The sequence below is a fragment of the Sus scrofa genome, chromosome 1 (genome assembly GCF_054392235.1).
Source record: "Sus scrofa isolate SSC_HxYL_T2T_F1_AM1 chromosome 1, Sscrofa_HxYL_maternal_Yorkshire_Landrace_v2.0, whole genome shotgun sequence".
Lineage (NCBI taxonomy): Eukaryota > Metazoa > Chordata > Mammalia > Artiodactyla > Suidae > Sus > Sus scrofa.
In genome coordinates this window covers 155,548,887-155,570,028 of record NC_139383.1, presented here as the reverse complement: position 1 = coordinate 155,570,028, position 21,142 = coordinate 155,548,887, and the positions used below count along the sequence as shown (strand labels likewise).

At 41.4% G+C, this 21,142-nt stretch overlaps 1 protein-coding gene across 3 annotated transcripts in view; it reads left to right on the top strand.

Annotated features, from left to right (window-relative positions):
• The window catches only part of ENTREP2 (endosomal transmembrane epsin interactor 2), a 472,203-nt gene that overhangs the window by 39,623 nt on the left and 411,438 nt on the right, over nucleotides 1-21,142 (top strand). Inside the window, exon 1 of one of the 3 annotated variants that reach the window (XM_084976745.1) lies at nucleotides 11,036-11,097. The exons of the other annotated variants lie outside the window; for them this stretch is intronic. The gene's annotated coding sequence lies outside the window, so the exon portion shown is untranslated. Of the gene's footprint in view, nucleotides 1-11,035; nucleotides 11,098-21,142 lie in introns of those variants that run through there. 3 annotated transcript variants of the gene reach the window in all.

Here is a 21,142-nt window from a genome sequence, read left to right as displayed (position 1 = left end):
CACTGTTATCTTTTATCACACCGTTTTATTGCCCAAACGAAAAGGATATTTGATTTGCTTTATTTTATTTTATTTTATTTTATTTTATTTGCATTTTAGGGCCACACCAGCAGTATATGGAGGTTCCCAGGCTAGGGGGCGAACTGGAGCTGGAGCTGCCGGGCTATACCACTGTCACAGCAACACAGGATCTGAGCCGCATCTGCCACCTACTCCACAGCTCACGGCTACATGCTGGATCCTTACCCCACTGGGCGAGGCCAGGGATGGAACACACGTCCTCATGGATACTAGTTGGATTTGTTACCACTGAATCACAACAGGAACTCCAGGATATTTTAATAAGAGATACTTACAAAGATACTCTTGGTTTAAAGTTCAGTCTTATTTTATTTTTACAATAATTATTTTTTTTTCCTTCATTTTTGGCTGCCTTGCAGCATATGGAGTTCCTGGGCCAGGAATCACTTCAGAGCTGCAGCCATGATCTAAGCCGCAGCTGTAGCAGTGCCAGATCCTTTTCCCACTGTGCTGAGCTGGGGATTGAACCTGTGTCCCAGCGCTCCCAAGACTGCCCATCCCATTGTGCCACAGTGGGAACTCCAGGATAGTTCTTTTTCTTTTTTTTTTTTTAATTACTCAATGAATTTATTACATGTGTACAATGATCATCACAATTCAGTTTTATAGGATTTCCATCCCACAACCCCAGTGCATCCTCCCACCCCTTGAACTGTCTCCTTTGGAAACCATAAGTTTTTCAAAGTCTGTGAGTCAGTATCTGTTCTGCAAAGAAGTTCATTGTGTCCTTTTTTCAGATTCCACATATAAGTGAAAGCATTTGATGTTGGTGTCTCATTGTCTGACTTCACTTAGCATGATAATTTCTAGGTCCATCCATGTTGCTAAAAATTCTGGTATTTCTTTCTGAGTAATATTCCATCGTGTCTATGTACCACATCTTCTTGATCCACTCCTCTGTCGATGGACATTTAGGTTGTTTCCATGTCTTGTCTATTGAAAATAGTACTGCAGTGAACATCAGAGTACATGTGTCTTTGCGAGTCATGGTTTTCTCTGGGTAGATGCCCAGGAGTGGGATTGCTGGATCAAATGGTAGTTCTATTTTTACTTTTCTGAGGAATCTCCATACTGTTTTCCACAGTGGTTGCACCAATGTACAATCCCACCAACAGTGTAATAGGGTTCCCTTTTCTCCACACCCTCTCCAGCACTTCTTGTTTATAGACTTTTTGATGATGACCATTCTGGCTAGTGTAAGGTGGTACCTCATCGTGGTTTTGATGTGCATTTCTCTAATAATGAGTGATGCTGAACATCTTTTCATGTGTTTTTTGACTATTTGTATGTCTTCTTCGGAGAATCGTCTGTTTAGATCTGCCCATTTTTTGATGGGGTTGTTTGTGTTTTTGGTATTGAGTGGTAGGAGGTGTTTATAAATTTTGGAGATTAATCCCTTGTCAGTTGCTTCATTTGCAAAGATTTTCTCCCATTCTGTGGGTTGTCTTTTTGTGTTGTTTAGGGTTTCCTTTGCTGTGCAGAAACTTTTAAGTTTACTTAAGTCCCATTTGTTTATTTTTGTTTTTACTGTCATTACTCTAAGAGGTGGATCTGAGAAGATCAGTGGAACAGAAAGAAAGTCCAGAATTAAACCCACACACCTACAGCCAACTAATCTATGAAAAAGGAGGCAAGAATATACAGTGGAGAAAAGACAGCCTGTTCAATAAGTGGTGCTGGGAAAACTGGACAGCCACATGTAAAAGAATGAAATTAGAACACTCCCTAACACCATACACAAAAATAAACTCGAAATGGATTAAAGACCTAGATATAAGACCAGATACTATAAAACTTTAGAGGAAAATATAGGCTGAACACTCTCCGATATAAACTCCAGGATAGTTCTTTACATGGAATGAATTTCTCTCTTGACTTTTGAAAAGCATTCATTTATTAATTTATTCAGTCTGTCCATCTACACAGAGTTATTGGTGACTTTCTTTGTGCTGAGAACTACCCTTATTTTTCTCATTTTGTCTGCAACAGTGAAAACTTTGTCTCTGGCAAGAGTGTGGTAACCATGCCTTAGAACTTCCTACCCTTGGGTAGAGTTAAATTTCCACCTCTTTGAGGCCTTGTGCTACTTGACGTTTTGCAGGGGCACCGCTGATGGACTAAGAGGACTAGAAATTTAACTCCTGTCATACCTAAAAATAAATAAGCCCTCACCTCATTAAAAAAAACTTGTGGGTTTTATTCTTATTTAATTCATTACTGAAAGAGACGAGGTGTTTTTCAAACTTGGAGGCCGGGTTATTTATAGACATTTAAGAAGTATACTTCTTTATCCTTTACTTCCGTACTGTTGCTAAAGCAACTCTTTTTTTTTTCATGGGAAATGAAATCCCTAAAATATTTTTCAGAATAAGAAGGGATATAAATAAAAGAGTGAAGTACAAAACAGTAATCATAATATCCTGGAAGCTCAGTTTTCCTTTTTTTGGGTTTTGGGATTCATGAGCCATGTTTATAAAGTCTCACCCAGTGTTGCTGCAGAACCGTTTTTAGTTATGTGCCATCCTCTCTAAAGCCCTCGCTGGGAAGTCAACTCTCAGAATTAAGGATTGTGAGCAGAGGATTGGAGTCAGAGCTGGATCAGCTCAAACATGCCCACGTTCTCCTTGTTGGAGAGGAGGTAAGACAAGACACCCTCCTTTCTCACCAGGGGCCACTTGCACTGGTGTGGTCTTGGCGTGAACCTAGGAAGTTGCCATTTTTATGGGTCACTTAGAGTCCAGGATGGGCAGCAGCATACAGTTCAGCCTGATGCACCTTCTTAAGTTCCTGAGTCCTGGGGGCTCCCAGTGCCCTGGCATAGTACAACTGAAGCGATTTAAAACGGACCCAAATGCATCTGCCCCTGTCTTGTTCCTGAGGCAGGGGTGGTTTTCCTGCCTCCTCCCCCTCAAGGAGAGCATCGCTCCTTGGTCTGCTAGACTGGGAAGTTCCCTTGCTCTCAGGGAGAAATGCCAGGCTCTTGTTTTATATTGGGGTGTCCAGCTGCCTCATTGGTGAAAGGGGAATTCCACAGTGAGGATGGCTGTAGATGCCTGGGGACAGAATCCTTGCCACAGTCAATGACTTTAGTGTGGACCTTATGGGTCTGGATTATGTGGGGCTCAATGATAACCATGATGGACCTTTCACCCAAATTTTCTGGGCTATATAAACCCCTTGGGATTCTTAGTCTACATTATGAAATTCAGTTTCTCACCAGATCCACAGATATAGGCTGATAAGTATTTCATTTAGAAAAAGTTGAACATTTATCTCTTGTCCCTGAGTCTGGTCCAGCTGCTGTGTCCTGGTCACTTCTCCAGCTATTGCCTCTTTCCCCACTGGTTACAAGTATATCAGTTGTGTGGAGCTGTCCTTTAGGGTAATAGCATCTGACATATTTGATGTGACTACTCCTTACTATAGCCAAAATGCATAGTTTTTATAAGAAAAACAGGTCAATTGGTTGGAATTCTTCTGGAGTTGAAGTTTAGTGTGCTGTGGACCTGGAAGCAGATGGACATGGTGTCTCCCAAAGAGAGTGGGGGCCTCACTAGACCTGTCTGGCTCTTCTTGCCCAGGCAGCTGTGGGTGAGTGGCTCAGCCTCAGTTTCTGCGGAGTGGTGGTAAGGAGCCTGTCCTGTGGGAAAGCCAACATCAGAGAGAATTAACTGGAATAGTCTGTGTATAGTACATGGAACACGTGCTCAATGCATGATCATGTCCTATTGCTCCTACGTAGACCACAGAGGCCTGGAAGGGTCTGCTGTCTTTGGGTGGTAAATATGTAACCCAGTTTCAGGTAGGTAGTTGAGAGTCTTGGCTATAATCTCTGTCCTTTTATTTAATATCTTTTATTCATTTTCTTTAAAATACCAATGGAATTTATGTAAGTATTTCAGTCTAAAAGTTGCTTTTCCTTCTTGGGAAGAGCTTGGATTTTGTAGGTTTTAAAATCTAGTAGGGATAAATTCCATGTGCAATTTCTCCTTTCTTTTCTTTTCTTTTTCTTTTTTGGGTCTTTTTAGGGCCGCACCTGCGGCATATGGATGTTCCCAGGCTAGGGGTCAAATGGGAGCATTTTATCCTTGCAGAATATAAACGTACTTAGGAGGTTTAGTAAACAAAGATCACTTCTTGAGCTTTTTGTTTGCCAGTGATGTTTTCTGAATAAGATATTTTCTTGTGGTGACAGTGTGGTGAAGTAAATTAAAAAATGCTCCCTATAATATAAGCTAAACATTAAAAGTGGAAGATTTCAGACAGTCTTGTGATCTCCTGGCCTTTCCTAGCCTCCTGTTTGGCTCTTCCCAAGCCAGCCCTGGCATTTTTCTTTCAAGTTTCTCGACTCCGAGATAGGAGTCTGCTTGATCTCCCAGGTCCTCATCAAGGTGGAAGATGGCTGTCATTCCACACCTGCCCACTTGCCAAGTATTAAATGCTTTCCGTATGAAATTCTGAGTTAGTTTAAATTTTTATGGTCAGTTTCAAAGTCTGGAATGTCTGTGAGGAGTTCTGGTGAAAAAAAAGATACTAGGCATTTATTTTTATATTATTTTTTTTTGAAGAGTACCACGTTATTTTTTATTTTCTTTTTTTTTTCCATTTTTTAAAGGTTCTTTGAAGGATAGTTGATTTACAATATTGTAATCATTTCTCTGTACAGGAAAGTGGTTCAGTTAAACATGCATACACATCCATTCTCTTTCAGGTTCTCTTCCCACATAGATTATCACAAAGTGTTGGGTAGGGTTCTCTGTGCTATACATCAGGTCCCCATTGGCCAGTCACTCCACACACAACAGTGTGCACACATCAGTCCTAAACTCCTACTCCGTTCCTCTCCCACCTGTCCCCTTTGGTAACCATAAGTTTCTTTTCTTTTTTCTGTGTGTTTTTTTTGTTACCTCATTCGATTTTTTTTTTTACTGTTATTTCCCCAATACAGTTTTTTTTTCAACTGTACAGCTAAGGTGACCCAGTCACACATACATGTATACATTCTTTTTTCTCACATTATCATGCTCCATCATAAATGACTAGACATAGTTCCCAGCGCTGCACAGCAGGATCTCATTGCTAATCCATTCCAAAGGCAATAGTTTGCATCTGTTAACCCCAAGCTCCCAATCCACCCCTCTCCTTCTGCCTTGACTTGTGATACTAGCCATTTGAAAGATGTTTCTTGGAGTTCCTGTCATGGCTCGGTGGTTAACGAACCCAACTAGGATCTATGAGGATGTGGGTTCCATCCCTGGCCTCTCTCAGTGGGTTAAGGATCTAGTGTTGCTGTGACCTGTGGTGTAGAATGCAGACACAGCTGGGATCTGGCGTTGCTATGACTATGGTGTAGGCCAGCAGCTGTAGCTCTGATTGGACCTTTAGCCTGGGAACCTACATATGCCATGGGTGCAGCCCTAAAAAGAAAGAAAAAAAATAATAAAATAAAATAAATGTTTCTTGCATAGGGGGATGAAACTGCCCACTCTCCTCCCTGCTGCCTTCCCATCTCTTCAAGGATAGCTGGGCATAAGCAAAGAATCTGCAGAGGTGGGAGTGATAAAGAGCCATTGGAGGTCATAAGAGAACTTTGAGGAAGATAAGATGCAGCCAATCTAGGGCAGAGGATGTGCAGAGGGGCGAGTGTGCTGGGAACACTGAGAGGAGGAATGAGATAAGGCAGTTCTCTCTTCTCTGTTCTTTCTGTCACTGATTGCAGACTGTGTAGAGAGCCATTTTGGAGATGGGTCTGTCGTTGAGCTCCAAAATGCTTACTGGATCCAAGGCAGAGCCCAGAGGCTGCAGGAGCCCACTCTGGGCCTGTGGTCCGAACCCCACCAGACCCTACAGCCTGTTTTTACAGCATTTTTGTCATATCCCCAAATGAAAGTCAGAGAAAGTCTAATATAGTGTCACTTACTTCAGAACACATTATAAAGCTCTTAAGTGTATTATGCAAAAGAAATGAAAGTAATTTTCAATAAGATGATATGTATATGCTACTTAGACACATCCCCTACTAAGACTCACAGTGAATGACCAGGTCTTTGCTCATCTGCCCACCAGCACTGTGAATGTGACAGCTGCCCCTGCAGCCAGGACGGGGTGTTGTCATCAGTGACGTGATTTACCAAAAGAGCGACCAGCTCTTGGCAAAGTTCTGAACACACTATAATTCTCTCAGTTGACCCAGTAGGTAGTTGCATTCCTGGGCAACTGTGTGTAGAACAATGGGAAAACACTTGGGGCTTAATTGTGAAGGAGAGTTTTAGGTTGAGATTTTTCCATAAACTTGTACTTCACCTGCATTAATACTTAAGCATCAGCACCTCTCGTATTAAAGGATGGCCACCATTCCTGGCCTGGATGCTGTTTCCCAAATGGCAGGAATAGCATGGTCATCCAAAGACCCAGAGTGAGTGCCAAACCCTCCCTCCCTCCCAGCAGGACCCACTGCTGCAGGACTGGGCTCAGGGAGTTGTAACGCTGTTCAGTCCTGTTTCCTGGGTGAGAGGACAGCTCCAGACTGAATCTGAAGCCTTGTTTTGGAATAAAATACGTGTTCTGGATATATATTCTCCCCACAGAGGTGTCTTCAGCATATGTGAATGTGGGAGATGGGAGCCAGAAAGGCAGACCCTGCCAATACTTATAACTGGGAGGGGCCCAGTGTACTCACAGGGCTGCTGGCGGGGCTGGGGCCTGGGAGGCTGTGTGGCGAGGCTCCTGCAAAGGGCTGGGAGGGAAGGCCTCGCTCAGTCCCACCCTGCCTCTTCTTAGTAGGGAAATCTGCTTCACCTCCAGCTCCCTTCTCAGAAGTAGAAGGGACATAAAGCTGCAGTATGAGATCTGAACAGAGCTAATCGATGTAGACGCTGGGTCAACTCTAAGGTAGAATTTTTATCAGTCTATTTGAATGTAGTCAGTGAACCTCTCTTTATGCTATTCTCTGTAAGACAGGGTTGTTTCAGTGTATATTAATAACGTCTTTTTATTTTCTATATTTTCATATTTTGACATCTTGCAGCCCTGTTGACCTTAGAGAGACTGCCCCTCCAGGGCCAGCTAATTCCTGGAGATAGCAAACGACTCCTCTGCACAAGAGCCTTTCAAATCCTGACCGGCCAGTCCAGAGGGCATATCCCCAACACCTCCATAATAGGGATGCTGTACTCTGGGCCACTCTCCACCCATCCACATGCTGGTACTACCCCAGGGCCAGGTTCCAACTGGGGACAGCCTCTACACCCTAGAGCCCTCCAAAATTACTCAAACCAGCCAAAGCTTATCCTGCTTATCCCTTCTTGTGTAAACCATGATAAAAGCCTTGTTTCCCCTCCTTCTGCCTCCTGACAGACCCTGGTGCCTCCCTGTGTGGCCCTGTGTGGCCTGCTGTGCCTCTTGTTTCTAGAAAACTCTGTGACAAACTCCTTCCTTGTGAGAGGGGTTTTGTGTCTGCATGTCTAACCATACCTGCTCCAACAAATCCAAGAAACCCTTGAAACATGGTGCCTGTCCTGTCTGCCCACAAGTTTTCATGAGGATTGAATGGGAGAATATGCACAAAAGCACTTACAAGGCTGAAGTATGGGGTGAGGATGACATGCGACCGTCCTAAGGTGGGTTGGGCACAGAGCCAGGAGGCAGGTGGAGAAGAGATCATGGGTTCAGTGTTGGATCCTTAGGGCTGAGGCCTCTGACTCCCAGTCCTGATGGATCTTTCTTTACAGGTCCCTAGATAAATGTCTGGGAGTCTTTGCATCAGTGGTGGTGACTCAGGCAAGCATCAGTGTTGAGAAGGACTCATGGCTAAGGACAGAAATCCAGACAACATTGGTGTCCTAAGGAAAATTAGAAGAGAGAATGAGAACAGAAGATAGGACAGTGGTCCCAGAAATGGAAAGAGAAGAGGAGAGAGGTGTCGCAGGAGCCAGCAGGGGTGTGACAGCTGCATCCTATGCTACAGGGCACCCAGAATACATAAGGACCACAGTGCATCCACGAGGTTGGGCAGGGAAAGAACTGATTGGCTGGAGTGGCTGTGGCAGAAGCTGGATGGTGTGAGGGGGCGTTAGGAAGCAGAGAGGGGTGTGGGGGGAGGGAGAGCCCTTGGAATCTGGCTACAGGGAAAAGCAGGACAGAGCTTAAGGGTGGTGCGCATTTGTACAAATAATAGAGAAGAGGGTGACAGGGAACCTCTGTAGACCCAGGATCTGGGATGCATGTTGGGAGTCTGGTCTTGGTACAAGGAGATCTTTCTCTCCCCAGGGGAGCGTCATAGTTGTTGGTGTGATTATAGTGATGGGAAGCCATGTGAAGACCTGTCCTGCAGCTCTCGGTGGCCGGTTATCACACACTTCACAGCTGCCCTGTGTAGAAAGTAAAACTCCATCAGCGCTTGTTTTTAGAAATAAACGAGCTAATGTTTTTGGAAGACGTTGTGTCTGGCACATAGGAAGGACTTTAAAAAATGTAGTTTCCCCAAAGCAAATTATGGTTTAAATAAGCATTTATGGATTTGGCTTGGGATCTCACCTCAACTGTTTCATAGTATGGTTTCTTTGGAAAAATAAGTTTCCAGTTCCAAATAACTGACTTGATAAGTGGAGTTAAGGAATGCAAATTGGGGTCTTGTCAGTGATAGACTGGTGCTTTTCCTTTAATTTGAAACATATTAAAGGGAAAGGAAAAACCACCAGTAATCCTAGAATTTCTTTTGAATTTCATAAAGAAGTAGCATTTCCTCTGTCTTTGCTTCCCACCCTATAAACTGTGTGAGGTATAGCCTTTCTGTGTTTATACTGGTCAGCTGTGTATGCACGTGCGTGTGCACTCACACACACACACACACTCTTTGTGTGTCTTTCTGCCACTCAAAGCTCTTGTGAGTCATGTGCACACAGCCCTGTAGTTAGACATGCAGGAGGCTTTTATTTTCCAGGTGAGAAATTCCCAGCAGAGACTCTACTAGGTTTTCTTTCATATTGTGATTGTGTATCCCATATCCCAGGATCAATTGCAGTGGTTGCATGATTGTAAGTCCAGGTAGGATCACATGAATTGTAAGAGAATTTATAAGGGGAATAAAGTTTTAGGCAGATAAAACAATACACATCACTTGGGTAATCCACATTTGACCCTTGAACAATACGGGTTTGAGCTGCATGGGTTCACTTATACCTGGATGCTTTTCAAGATTGAGGTACTATATGCAGACATGGAGGGCTGACTGTAAAATTATACAAGGATTTTCATGAATTTTCAGTGCCTCTAACCCCCACTTCATGGGTCAGCTGTGATAAGGTTTTACCCAGCTATTTTTTTTTTTTTTGTCTTTTTGGGACTGCATCCATGGCACATGGAGGTTCCTAGGCTAGGGGTCCTATCAGAGCCACAGCTGCAGGCCTACACCACAGCTCACGGCAATGCTGGATCCCCAACCCATCGAGTGAGGCCAGGGATCAAACCCGCAACACCACAGTTCCCAGTTGGATTTGTCTCTGCTGCACCACGATGGGAACTGCTACCCAGCTCTTTTTAATGGGTACATATTACTCTACTTTATAAATATAATCTGTGTAACCATTCTCGTATTGAGGGAGTTTTTTTTTTTTTTTTTTTTTTTTTTTTTTTTTTGTCTTTTTGCCATTTCTTGGGCCACTCCCGCGGCATATGGAGGTTCCCAGGCTAGGGGTCGAATCGCAGCTATAGCCACTGGCCTACACCAGAGCCACAGCAGCGCAGGATCCGAGCCGCATCTGCGACCTACGCCACAGCTCATGGCAACGCCGGATCGTTAACCCACTGAGCAAGGATAGGGATCAAACCCTCAACCTCATGGTTCCTAGTCAGATTTGTTAACCACTGAGCCACCACGGGAACTCCTTGATGGAGTTTTGATGTTTCTTTTAGGGGGGATATTTGAGACACAAAAATATAATTTTCAAAGGCAGAGACCTATAATTAACTAAATTATCAAAGAGCTTTGGCATACAGGCTTTCATTGTGAAACTAATTCTCTCACTGTCTGGAATTGGGATTCTTTGTAATGAGACCTTTGTGCTTGATTTGCCGTTAGAAGATGTTTGCTGAGGAAGTAGCATTTGGCTCATTTTTAGGGGCTCTGGTTTTACATCTTTATTTTTGGGTCCCTTTACCATTTGAAACTGGCTTGTTATCTTTCCAGTGGCACAAGGCCATAGTACCAGATGGCTGTGACTGTAGGCCTGTTGGGCAGGAATGTGCCACTCTCACTTGGTGATGGAGGCTAGATTTCTGCTGGGAGTGGGATCTAGGAGGACGAGCAGCACTTCGTTAGTTTAGAAGGATGTGCATCTGTACTTCCAGCCCATCTTTTTTTTACTTTCCTAGAATGTGGGATGAGCTCAGTGAACATGGGTTCAGTGAGTGGATGGCGTGGTTTCTGCAGGGCTGGTCATTCTCACTGGCCCAGTTTGTTGTAGTCTTAGCAGTGAACCTGGGGAGCCATAGAGAATGGAGGCCTGGGTGCGTCAAGGGGAGCCCCCAGGAACCCACAGTACAGGGTGCTGAGCTTGAGTCTGTGGGTCAGGGAATGAGCTTGAGCCAGTGGACCCTGGAAGTTGTATATACGGAGGCTTGTTTTTTTGTGTGTGTTCTTTTTTCTGAGGAGAGCATTCCAGCCTTTTGTCAGCTCCTCCACAGCCCACAGAGAGCTCATGTGGCAAGACTAGTGGGTCTGCAGACCCCTCTGTTGGCACTGTTCTAATTCCCCACCATGGGGAGGAAATGAGGCAGGTGTTCTTAGGAATTACCTAGGAGTTCTGCATCTGAGGATACAGAGGGCAGACTGTACCACACTATTTTATATAAGGGCCTTGAACAACCATGAATTTTAGTGTCTGATGTGCATCCTGGGAATAATCCCCCATGAATACCAAGAGACAACTGTAATAAATTGTTTCATTTTACACAGGACTAAATGTCAGTGAGAGTGGATGAGAAGAGGGTGGTTGCAAGTTCTGCTAGACACCTTGGGTGAGTGAAATAGAGAACACTAGTTTGGTTTATTTGTCTAAGAATGTTTTAGACATATGTGTTTTTCTGTTCATTCACCGAGGAGAGGGTCATGTGAAGCAGTATATATCTCAAGCTTCTTTTTCCTCTTTTTAATGCATCCTCATTTTAATGCAACATTTACTCAGATCTCAGAGACAGATTAGAAAATGTCCTGAAACAAAGACCTAAATAGACATTTCTCCAAAGAAGACAGACAGATGACCAATAAGCACATGAAAAAAAAGCTCAACATCACTAATTATTAGAGAAATGCAAATCAAAATTAAAATGAGGTACTACCTCACACCAGCCAGGATGGCCTTCATTAAAAAGTCTATAAAAAAATAAATGCTGGAGAGATGTGGAGAAAAGAGAACCCTTTTACACTGTTGGTGGGAGTGTAGGTTGGTACAGCCACTATGGAGAACAGTATAGGGGTTCCTCAAAAAGCTAAATACAGAGCTACCATATGATCTAGCAGTCTCACTCCTGGACATATATCTAGAGAAAACCATAATTTGAAAAGATAATGTGTACCTCAGTGTTGGCAGCAGCACTGTTTACAATAGCCAAGACATGGAAACAAACTTAATGTCCATTGACAGTGGAATGGATAAAGAAGATGTGGTACATATGTTCAATGGAATACTACACAGCTATAAAATGTGTAATAATGCTATTTGCAGCAACATAGATGGAGCATATTATCATAGAAAGTGAAGTCAGTCAGAAAAAGGCAAATACCATGTGATATCACTTACATGTGGAATATAAAATATGATGCAAATGAACTTATCTATGAAAAAGAAACAAACTCACAGACTTAGAGAACAGACTTGTGGTTGCCTGGGGAAAGGGATTGGGAAGAGATGGAGTAGGTGTTTGGGGTTAACAAAGGCAAACTATTTATTTATATATTTATATATATTTATATATATATATATACACAATTGAATCATTTTGCTGTACATCAGAAACTAACACATTATAAATTAGCTATATTTCAATAAAATAAATTTTAAAAAAGAAAATATTCTGAGGAGTTCCTGCCCTGGCCCAGTGGGTTAAGAATCCAGCTGCAATGTCTTGGGTTGCTTCAGGGGTATCAGTTCAATCCCTGGCCCGGCTCAGTGGGTTAAAGGATCCGGCATTGCCATACCTGTGCATAGGTCACAGCTATGGCTCAGATTCAATCCCTGCCCTTATGCCATCGGTGTCGCCATTAAAAAAAAAAGAGGAGTTCCCATCGTGGCGCAGTGGTTAACGAAACCGACTAGGAACCATGAGGTTGCGGGTTCGGTCCCTGCCCTTGCTCAGTGGGTTAAGGATCCGGCGTTGCCGTGAGCTGTGGTGTAGGTTGCAGACGCGGCTCGGATCCCGCGTTGCTGTGGCTCTGGTGTAGGCCAGTGGCTACAGCTCCAATTCGACCCCTAGCCTGGGAACCTCCATATGCCGCGGGAGCAGCCCAAGAAATAGCAAAAAGCCAAAAAAAAAAAAGGAAGAAAGAAATATCCTGAAACAAAGTGAGCAGGGACATAAAGATGGCATTGGAAGTTGGAAGACAAATGGATCACAAAGAGGAGAGTGTAGAGAAATAAGGGGCTTTGCCTGGACCTTCAGAAATTCAAATATTGAGAAGTGCAGGGGAGGAGGCTGAGTCAACAAAGGCAACCAGCACAGGTGGCCAGGTCAGGAAAAATCAGGAGAACGTGGTGTGAAAGAGGTTGAGAGTGGAAAATGGGACCAGAAGGAGCATGTGTCCAGCTGGATTGATGACATCTGAGAAGTTGAGCAAAAAGATCAGAAATGCATCCCTTGGTTCCAAGACAGGGAGACCATTTTAGGAGAGGTTCTGTGGAAGATAAGGTGATGCAACCAGATGGGAATGATGGATGAGAGGATGGATATGTGAGAGCAGACCTGTTTCTCTGATGGGGTTAGGATGGCAGGGTTAGAAAAATTAGGTGGCATGGGAAGGGCAACATGCTGGATCATCAGAAGAGAGCAGGGACTTGCTATCTGGCTATTCTCAAGTTTATGGTCAGGAGGCAGTTGAGAGGTAGCAGTTTGTGGACTAGGGCTTGTCTCCAAGTCAGGAATTTGTCAGTGGGGGTTGGGGAGAATAATTTGGAGAGGCCAGGGGGGACTTAAGAGAAATGTCATTTAAAAGTTTGAGGGACATGCTTGCTTTTGGAAGAGGGACACTTCTACTGTAATAGAATGGAGTTGTGACTCTTTTCTCTCTTATTTTTCTTTTATCAGGTGATTAAAATGTTTGTAAGGGCCTTTCAGTTCAATCTATAATAAGGCTTCCCCCCCAGCTTAGAATTATATCATATACATGGAATTTTAATTATACTTTTTGCATCGAGGCTTGAATAGTTAATTCTTGTACTTCAATATATAGAGATTACACCTTTTGCCTGCTATAGCGTATTAACTCTGCCTATTGAAACTATTTGGATTTAATAATACATAACTAATTAGCTTGTTTTAGAAGTCTCAGTTAAACTTGCTCTTTTTTGAATTGCAGTCATTTCTTCCAGTTAATTATGAAAGAATGTGCATGTTAGGAGAGGAGGGCTTATTCCTGTTTCTTGATTTTCTGTTTGTGGGTAGGTTTTTGTTTCCTGGGTGTACAGTCCTATGAATTTTAACACACATATAGAGTCCTGTAACTACCATCAAAATCAGATAGAAAACAATAGTCCATTACCTTAAAAAGCTCCCTTATCTCATTGGATTCCTTTATACTTGCACTGTCTTCCCCCCTGTCCACTCCCTGCCAACCACTGATCTGTTCTCCATCACTGTTGTTTTGTCTTTTCTCAACGTCACTTAAATGGAGTCACACAGTATGTGACCTTTTGAGACCAGCCCCTTTCACTCAGCCTAATGCCTCTGAGATTCCGCTGTGTTGCTACATACATTAGTAGCTTATCCATTTCAGTTCCCTAGGAGTATTCTGTTGAGTGGATACAACAGTTTGTTTTTTTACCCATTAAAGGACATTTTGGTTGTAGCGTTTTGTATCTGGCTCCTTAGGCCTAGCAAAATGTTTTCAAGGTTCACCCAAGTTGAACAATAATTCATTCCATTATATGACTGAATAATACTGCATTGTAAAGATATACCACATCTGTTTATCCACTCATCAGTTGATGGCCATTTGGGTTGTTTCCATTTTCTGGCTACCATGACTAATGCTACTGTGACATTTATGTACAAATTTTTGAGCGAACATATACTTTCAGTTCTCTTGGGTGTATATACCTAGAGGTGGAATTGCCTGGCCAAATGTAAGTCTGTGTTTAACATTTTGAGGAACTGCCAAACTTTTCCGAAGTGGCCGCATGATTTTACACACCCACTAGCAATGTTTTGGGATCCAGGTTCTACACGTCCTTACTTATACTTACACTTTGTAGTTTCTTGATTTTAGCTACACAGTGGTTGTGAAGTGGTAACTCATTGTGGTTTTGACTTGCTTTTCTCTAATGACTAAAGCTTTTGAGAATCTTTTTGTGCTTATTGATCATGTGAATATCTCCTTTGGAGACATGTATTCACATAATTGGCTCGTTTTTCCAGTAGGTTATCTTTTCCTTATAGAGTTATAAGGGTTTTTTATATATATGGATACCAGGCCCTTATCGGATATATGCTTTGCAAATATTTTCTCTAATTCTACGCATTTTCTTTATACTTTCATTTATTTATTTATTTGTTTGTTTGTTTGTTTGTCTTTTTAGGGCTACACCCACAGCATATGGAAGTTTCCAGGCTAGGGGTCAAACTGGAGACGCAGCTGCTGACCTATGCCACAGCCACAGCAATGCCAGATCCGAGCTATGTCTGCAACCAACCTACACTGCAGCTCATGGCAAAGCCAGATTCCCAATCCAGTGAGCAAGGCCAGGGGTCCAACCCATGTCCTTATGGAGACAGTCCAGTTTGTTACCACTGAGACACATTGGGAACTCCTTTATACTTTTTATAGTGTACATTTAACAACAATAATTTTTAATTCTGATGAGGTTCAGTTTATATATTTTTTTCTTTGGTTGCTTGTGCTTTTGGTGTCACAGCTAAGAATCCATTGTTTAGTTCAAGATAATGAAGTTTTTCATCTGTGTTTTCTTCTGAGAATTTTACAGTTTCTAGCTTTTTTCCCCCTTTATTGGCCACTTCATGGCATGTGGAGTTCCCAGGCCAGGGATTAGATCCCAGCTGCACTTGAGACCTATGCCACAGCTGTGGCAACACCAGATCCTTTAACCCACTGTGATGGGCTAGGGATAGAACCTGCCTCCTGGCACTGCAGAGATGCCACTAATCCCATTGTGCCATAGTAGAAGCTCCTCAGTTCTTATATATGTAGGTCTCTGATCCATGTTGACTTAGGTTTTGTATATGGTGTGAGATAGGGGTTTAATTTTATTCTTTTGCATGTGACTATCCAGTTGTCCAAGTACTGTTTGTGAAAAAGATTATTTTTTCCACATTGAATTTTCTTGGCACTATTGTTGAAAATCAGTTGACTATAAAAGTCTAGATTTATTTATGGACTCTAAAAGTCTTTTCTTTTTTTCTTTCTTTTAAATTTCTTTTTAGGACTGAACCTGTGGCGTATGGAAGTTCCCAGGCTAGGGGTCATATTGGAGCTGCAGCTGCTGGCCTATGCTATAGCCACAGTAATGCCAGATCTGGGCTGCCTCTGTGACATGCTGCAGCTTGCAGCAATGCTGGATCCTTAACCCACTGAGTGAGACCAGGGAATGAACCCACATCCTCATGGGTACTAGTTGGGGTCTTAACCCACTGAGCTACAATGGGAACTCCTCAGGTCTTTTCCGTCCTTATGCCAGTGGTACTTTGTTGATTACTACAGCTTTGTAGTGATTTTGAAATCAGGAAATGTGAGTCCTGCTATTCTTGTCCCTAGCATTTCCATATTAATTGTAGGATCTATATTAAACATTTTGCAAAAAGCTTGTACTGAATTTATAGATCAAGTTGGGAAGTATTGCCATCTAAGCAATATTCACTTCTCTAGTTCAGGAATAAAGACTGTCTTTCCATTTATTTAAGTTTTAATTTGTTTCAGTGATATTTTGTAGTTTTCAGGGTATACGTGTTGTACTTCTTTTGCTAAAGTTTCATTTTTGTTTTATATGTTATGCTGTCATAATTAGAATTGTTTTCTTAAATTTATTTTTGGATGGTTCATTGTACATGTACAGAGATAAAATTGATTTTTTATAGCGATTTTGTATCTCACAATCTTACTGAACTCATTCATAAGCTCTAATAGTATTTTTGTGGATTCTGTAAGACCCTACCTAGAAGGTCATGTCATCTGAAAATATTGTTTTAATTCTTCTTTTCCAATCTGGATGCCTTTTATCTCACTTTCATGCCTAATTTCCCTGGCTAGAACCGCCAGTGTAATGCTGTTTTTTTCTTGATCTTAATGGAGAAGCTTTCAGTCTTTCCCCATTAAAGATGATGTAGGCTGTAGGTTCTTTGTAGACGTCCTTTATCAGGTTGAAGAAATTCCTTTCTGTTTCTTAGTTGTTCACGTTTTATTTTGTTTGTCCTTTTGAGTCATGAAAAGTTGTTGGAGTTTTTAAAGTGCTTTTACTATGTCTATTGAGATGACCATATAATTTCCTCTCCCCCTTTTTTTTTTGGTTAATATTTTACATTATATTGACTGATTTTTGTATGTTAAATCAACTTTGAGTTCCTGGATTATGTTCCAGTTGGTCTTGGTGTAGAATTACTTTATTTTATTTTATTTTATTTTATTTTTGTCTTTTTGCCTTTTCTTTTTCTTTTTTTCTTTTTTTGTCTTTTTGCCATTTCTTGGGCCACTCCTGCAGCATATCGAGGTTCCCAGGCTAGGGGTCCAATTGGAGCTGTAGCCACCGGCCTACGTCAGAGCCACAGCAATGCGGGATCTGAGCCGAATCTGCAGTCTACACCACAGCTTACGGCAACACCGGATCCTTAACCCACCGAGCAAGGCCAGGGATCAAACTCGCAACCTAATGGTTCCTAGTTGGATTTGTTCACCACTGAGCCACAACGGGAACTCCTCTTTTTGCCTTTTCTAGCACTGCTCCCATGGAATATGGAGATTCCCAGGCTAGGGGTCTAATTGGAGCTGTAGCCACTGGCCTACGCCACAGCCACAGCAACACCAGATCCAAGCTGTGTCTGCGACCTACACCACAGCTCATGGCCACGCTGGATCCTTAACCCACTGAGCAAGGCCAGGGATCGAACCTGCAACCTCATGTTTCCTAGTCAGATTCATTAACCACTGAGCCAAAACGGGAACTCTCCAATATAATTCTTCTATATGTTGCTGGACTTGCTGTTAACATTTTGTTGAGTGTTGCCAGTTTTATATATAAAGAATTTTGTTCTGTAGTTTGCTCATGGTATTTTTGTGGATTTTGGTATGAGACTAATACTAGTCTCACAGTTGGAAACTATTCCATCTTTTTGTTTTTGGAAGTTTGTCAAGGATTGATGTTAATTCTTTAATATTTTGTGAAAGTCTCCAGTGGAGCCATCTGGTTCTGGGCCCTTTTTAAAAAAAGCTTTTTGATTATTAATTTAATCTCGTTTCTTATTATAAATGTATTCAAATTTTCTGTTTTTCTTCAGTCAGTTTCAGTAGTTTGTAACCTTGTAAAAATTTGTCCATTTCATCTATGTTGTCTAACTTGGCATGCTGTTTTTTGTAGTAGTCCTTTGTAATTTTATTTCTGTAACATTAGTGGTAATATGCTCAATTTTGTTTTGACATTAGTCATTTGAGTCTTCTTTCCCCCTCCCTCTCTCTTTTTCTTTTTATCTGTACCTCCTTCCTCATCTTTATTTGGTCAATGTAGCTAAAGGTTTTTTCAGTTGTAAAAATGTGATCTTTTAAAAGAACCAACTTCTGGTTTCATTGATTTTCTCTATTTTGTTATTTCCAATCTAAGCTTTACTGTTTCTTTCTTCTATTTGCTTTAGTTTGACCTTTTCCTAGTTTCTTAAAGTAGAAGGTTAGGTTGGCTTGAGACTTTTCTCCTTTTTAATATAGGCATTTATTGCTCTAAATTTACCTTTAAGCACTGTTTTTACTACAGTCCATAAATATTGGCCTGCCGTATTTTTGTTTTCATCCATATCAAAGCATTTCCCAATTTATATGTGTGTGTGTATGTTTATAATTGACATACAATATTTTATTAGTGATTCAACATTTGTACCTGTTAAGAAATAATCAGCACAGTAAGTCTAGTTATTGTTCATCACCATATGAAATTAATGCAATATTATTATATTATATATTCCCCATGCTGCACTTTACAACCTCATAACTTATTTATTACTGGAAATTTATACTTCTTGATCCCCCTTAACCCATTCCAACCCCTGCCTAGTGCCCTCCACTCTGGCATCCATAATCTGTTTTCTGTATCTGAGTCTGGGTTTTGTTTTATTTATTTTGTTTTTAGATTACACACATAGTGGAATCATGTGGTATTTGTCTTTCTCCATCTCATTTATTTCACTTAGCATAATATCCTCTATGTTCATACATGTTTTAAATGACAATATTTCACTCCTTTCATGGCTGAGTAGTATTCCGTGTGTGTGTGTATGACACCTCTTTTTTATCCATGAATCCATCGATGCACACTTAGGTTTTTCAAAAATATCATGTCTATTTTAAGTAGTGATGAAATAATCGTGGGGTGCATGCATCTTTTCAAATTAGTATTTTTTTCTTCAGATTAATACCCAGAAGTGAAATTGCCAGACCATATGGTAGCTCTCTTTTAAACTTTTTGAGGAACCTCCATGCTGTTTTCTATGGTTCCCATACCAATTTACATTCCCACCAGGAGTACATGAGGATTCCCTTTGCTATAGCTCCTCATCAGCACGTGTTATTTCTTGTCTTTTTGACAGTAGCCTCTCTATCTGAGAGGTATGAGGTGATTCCTCATCGTGGTTTTGATTTGGATTTCTCTGATAATTAATGATATTGAGCATCTTTTCATGGTCTGTTGGCTCTCTGTATGTCTTCTTGGAAAAATGTCTATTCAGATCCTCTGCATTTTTTAATTTTTAATTTTATTGAAGTATAGTTGATTTGCAATGTTATATTAGCTTCATGTGTACAGCAGAGTAAATCAGTTATACATACACATATATCCATAGGTTGTTATAGCACCTCGAGTACATCTCCCTGTGCTCTATAGTAGTTCCTTGTTAGTTATCTGTCTTATATAAAGTAGTGTATATGTGTTAATCCCATCCTCTCAATTTATCCTTCCCCCCACAGTTTCGCCTTTGGTACCGTAAGTTTGTTTTCAAAATCTATGAGTTTGTTTCTGTCTTTATTTTATTTTATTGCATGTTTTTAGGGCTACATCCATGGCATATGGAGGTTCCCAGACTAGGGGTCAAATCAGAGCCAAAGGTGCTAGCCTACACCACAGCCAAAGCAACACCAGATGCAAGCCGCATCCTGTAACCTACAGTGCAGCTTGCGGAAATGCCAGATCTTTAACCCACTGAATTAGACCAGGAATCGAACCTGTATCCTCATGGATGCTAGTCGGGTTCTTAACCCACTGAGCCACAACAGGAGCTCAAATCCTCTGCATTTTAATTGGATTTCTTGTTTTTTTGTTATGTATTTTACATGGTAACTTCTTATTGGATGTATGATTTTATTTTTTTGATTTTTTTTCAAGTTTTTTTAAAATTGTTTTTAATTTTTTTGTTAGTTTATTATTTATTTTTTTCCCAACATACAGCATGGAAACCAAGTTCCTCCTACATGTATACATTTTTTTTTTCCCCACCCTTTGTTCTGTTGAAATGTAAGTATCAAGACATAGTTCTCAATGCTACTCAGCAGGATCTCCTTGGAAATCCATTCCAAGTTGTATCCAATAACCCCAAACTCCTGACCCCTCCCACTTCCTCCCTATCCCCTCTAGCAGCCACAAGTCTATTCTCCAAGTCCATGATTTTCTTTTCTGTGGAAAGGTTCATTTGTGCTGTATATTAGATTCCAGTTATAAATGATATCATATGGTATTTGTCTTTGTCTTTCTGACTCATTTCACTCAGTATGAAAGTCTCTAGTTCCATCCATGTTGCTGCAAATGGCATTATGTTGTTCTTTTTTATGGCTGAGTAGTATTCCATTGTGTATATATACCACATCTTCCTAATCCGATCATCTGTTGATGGACATTTGGGTTGTTTCCATGTCTTTGCTATTGTGAATAGTGCTACAATGAACATGCGGCTGCATGTGTCTCTTTTAAGTAGAGTTTTGTCTGGATATATGCCCAAGAATGGGATTGCAGGGTCGTATGGAAGTTCTTTTTTTTTTTTTTTTTGTCTCTTTGCTATTTTTTGGGCCGCTCCTGCAGCATATGGAGGTTCCCAGGCTAGGGGTCTAATCGGAGCTGTAGCTGTTGGCCTACACCAGAGCCACAGCAACGCAGGATCTGAGCTGTGTCTGCGACCTACACCACAGCTCACTGCAACACCGGGTTGTTAACCCACTGAGCAAGGGCAGAGACCGAACCCGCAACCTCATGGTTTCTAGTCGGATTTGTTAACCACTGAGCCACAACGGGAACTCCTGGAAGTTCTATGTGTAGGTTTCTAAGGTATCTCCAAACTGTTCTCCATAGTGACTATACCAGTTTACATACCCACGAGCAGTGCAAGAGGGTTCCCTTTTCTTTACAACCCCTCCAGCACTTGTTATTTGTGGACTTATTAATGATGGCCATTCTGACTGGTGTGAGGTGATATCTCATGGTAGTTTTGATTTGCATTTCTCTTGTAATTAGCAATGTTGAACATTTTTTCATGTGTTTGTTGGCCATCTGTATATCTTCTTTGGAGAAATGACTATTCAGGTCTTTCGCCCATTTTTCCATTGATTGATTGGCTTTTTTGCTGTTGGGTTGTATAAGTTGTTTATATATTC